Below are 3710 nucleotides of genomic sequence, written 5' to 3'. Positions count from 1 at the left end.
CAAGTGGTTCTTCCAGAAGCTGAGATTTTAAATCTTCAATTTCAGTCATTAAAAATACCCCCCAAAATCCTAGTGTCTGACTGCTGCATGTGTTATTAGTCTAAGAATCATTTGTGGGGTTCATGGCATTGGGTGATGGAAAATATAAAATAAAGTTAAAACTATTGTGAGACTTGAAAAAAAAAAATATTACAATGGAATGTGCAAAGAGCTGGAGCCAGAGAACTCGTTTGGCATTTCTCAAGCTGAGAGAACTGCAAAGCAAATCCAAACCTCAAGTTGTAATACTGAGAGATGCTATGGACAAAATCTTCAATGATCCATGAGGCATCAAAAGAAGATGGAAGGTCAACAAGAAAAATGTAAACCATCCAATCACAAAAATGGGCACAGGATATGAAGAGGCACTTCACCAAAGAGGACATTCAGATGGCAAACAGACACGTGAAGAAATGTTCAAAATCCCTAGCTTTTAGAGAGATGCAAATCAAAACAACTATGAGATACCATACCCCTCCAGCAACAACAGCAAAGTTCAACAGAGCAGCAAACAACAAATGCTGGTAAGGTTGTTGATAGATTGGAATTCTTATTCACTGCTGGTGGGAATGTAAATGGTACAGCCACTGAAGCTTTCTCAGAAAGTTGTAAATAGAAATACTGTTTGACCCAGCAATTCCACTAGTAGGAATATACCCAAAGAAACCAGAGCTTCTACCCAAACAAATGTATGCACTCTCATGTTTATTACTGTGTTATTAACAAAGAGATGGAAGCAACCCAAGTGCCCATCAACAAATGAACAGGTAGGAAAAACTATGGTATATTCACACAATGGAATACTACACAGCACTGGAAAAATAAGGAACTCATAAATATTACACAACGTGGGTGACCCTGGAGGACATTATGCCGAGTGAAATATCCCAGTCACAAAAGGACATATAGTGTGTAACACAACTGTTATAAAGCAGAACTGACATAGGGTTTGGGGGGAAACTGAGAAAAAAAGAGGGGGTAAATAATAAACACTGCATTGAAGGAAAGAACTGTTTAAAAGGAATATATGACTAGGTGTTATCTGTACGACAACAGTGCAGAACAAGAAGTGCATAACGAATTGGACTGGGAGGAGGGGGGAAATTATGCAACGATGAATAAATATATTTTTTAATGTGGACTGGGGGCAGGGGTAGGGAGGAAAATGTGCAACAATGAATGAATAAAAATGAAACTTTTCTGTAAACTTTCATTAAAATCACAATTAAAAAAGGAAAAAAAATACTCTGGTTTCTCTTCAGATTGTATAAATCTTTCGCCTTTTACTAAAGATTTCCGTGGAGAGGAACAGCTCTGAGTCTTAAACCAATTTTTTGAGGCCTTGTTTAGGCAAGGCTTACCGGAAAAAAAGAATTAAGAAAAAAAGAAGTTGGAAGGAATACACAGAATCACTTTACCAAAAATAATTCGTCGACATGAAAATATTTCAAGAAGTAGCATATGATCAGGAGCCAATGGTATTGAAGGAAGAAGTTGAAGCAGCTCTGAAGGCATTGGCAAAAAATAAGGCCCCAGGAATCGATGAGACAATAATAGACGTGTTTCGTGTAACAGATTCGGTCCTGGACATGTTCACTATCTGTGCCAGGAAATTTGGAAGACAGTTATTTGGTCACCTGACTAGAAGAGATCTGTATTTATTCCCATACTAAATAAAGGTGATCCAACAGAGTGTGGAAATTGAAAAATAATATCATTAATATCACATGCAAGCAAAATAGTTTTGAAGATAATCCAAAAATGGCTAAAATAGTAAATTGACAGCTGCCAGAAGTTCAAGTAGGGCTTAGAAGAGGCTATGACTTCGGGGATATTATTGCTGATGTGAGATGGATCTTGGCAGAAAGTAGAGAATACCAGAAGCATGTCTATTAATATTTTATTGGCTATGCAAAGGCATTTGACTGTGTGGATTATAACAAATACGGTTAACATTGAGAAGAATGGGAATTTCAGAACACTTGAGTGTGCTCATGAAAAAACCTATACCTACTCCAAAAAGCTGTTGTTTGAACAGAGCAAGGCAACACTACATGGTTTAAAATCAAGAAAGGTGTGCATCAGGGTTGTATCCTATCTCTACACCTATTCAGTCTGAATACTGAGCAAATCATTTGAGAAGCTGGACTCTGCAAAGAAAAAGGTGTCATCAGGATTGGTGGATGACTCATCACCTGCCTGTGTTATGCAGATGACATGATCTTGCTTGCTGAAAGTGAGGCAGATATGAAATGCTTGCTGCCAAAGATCAAAGAATTAAAGATTACAGCCTTCAGTATGGATTATGTCTCTCTATCAAAAAGACAAAAATCCTCAGCCCTGGGCTGGTGACAACATTTTGATAGATAGGGGAAAGAATGAAATTATCAAAGATTTCATCTTGCTTGGATTCACAATCAATACCCTTAGCACCAGTAGTGAAGAAATCTTCTGATGGATTGATACAGTAACTAGGGCAATGGGAATATGTGTATCAGAGTCAGCGAGACTGGCTCAGGACAGGGAGAGCTTCAGAGCTGTTTTACCTAGGGTCACTATGAGTTGCAGGTGACTTGATGACACATAAAAAGAACAACATTCCTTGGAAAAGGACATCATGCTTGGAAAGGTGGAGGGTTGGTGAAAGAGAAGACCTTCAACAAGGTGGATTGACATAGTGATTGCAACAATGGATTCAAGTATGTTAAAGATGATGAGGACAGCACAGGACAGGACAGAGTAGATCTGTTGTTCATACAGTTGCTACATGATTTAATTCTAAGATGACTTCAGGGAATACTTTTGGCTTAAAGTTTAAAAATTAGCTTAAGGAGGTAATAGTTGAATGGGTTCATCTACCTTCCAAGGTTCTAAAATATTTGGAGTCCATGAAAATTTCAAATTCTGTATTTTTTGCTCTTTAGATTAGGATTATTTTATGGAGTCTCTAATCAAAATGTTCAGTAGAGGTAGCTAAACATCATCTAGCTTTTCTGGTTGCTTTTTTAATATTAATTTTAATGACAGTTTGCAGAGACTTTGGAGTTCCAGTCATTCATTGTTGCACTTTAGTTTTTCTGTTTTTTTAAATGGGGGTCATATATTTTACCTTTTCTAGTCTCCTGGCTAAGGAAGCAGGGTTTTTGTGGGTTTTTTTTTTAAACAGAGCAAAATAGGTTTCATTCAACAATTCATACATATTTCGTGGCCTTATTTTGAATTTCCACAGAATAGCATCCTTCACACTTCCTGCCTGTGGTTCCTGTTTCCATTCATCCTTCTTTCCAGGCCCTTCCTGTCTCCTGAGCTTTATCCCTAATGCTGAATTTTGTTCTGGTATAGTTGATGGTACTAAGGAGTGCATTTCTTTTTGGTGGTACTGTTCACTTTAGAGTTCAATTATGTCACTTGTGTGCCAGAGTTTTAACTGTGCTTTGCGTAACTAATTTTTATAAGTAGATATCCAGGCCTTTCCTCCGAGGTGCCTCTGGGTAGGCTTGGGCCTCCAGTGACTGGAATGCAAAAGTCGGGAACAAAGAAGATTCAGTAGTTGGAAAACATGGACTCGGTGATAGAAATGGAGCTGGAGAGAGAATGATCGAATTTTTCACAATCAATGACTTATTCATAGCAAATACATTTTTTAAGACACATAAACGCAGGTCATATAC

Source organism: Elephantulus edwardii, unplaced genomic scaffold (genome assembly GCF_000299155.1).
Source record: "Elephantulus edwardii isolate Elephantulus edwardi_28Jun2011 unplaced genomic scaffold, EleEdw1.0 scaffold00049, whole genome shotgun sequence".
In the NCBI taxonomy this organism is placed as follows: Eukaryota; Metazoa; Chordata; class Mammalia; order Macroscelidea; family Macroscelididae; genus Elephantulus; species Elephantulus edwardii.
The sequence above is the reverse complement of the archived record's forward strand: the minus strand, read 5'-3'. Positions refer to the sequence as shown.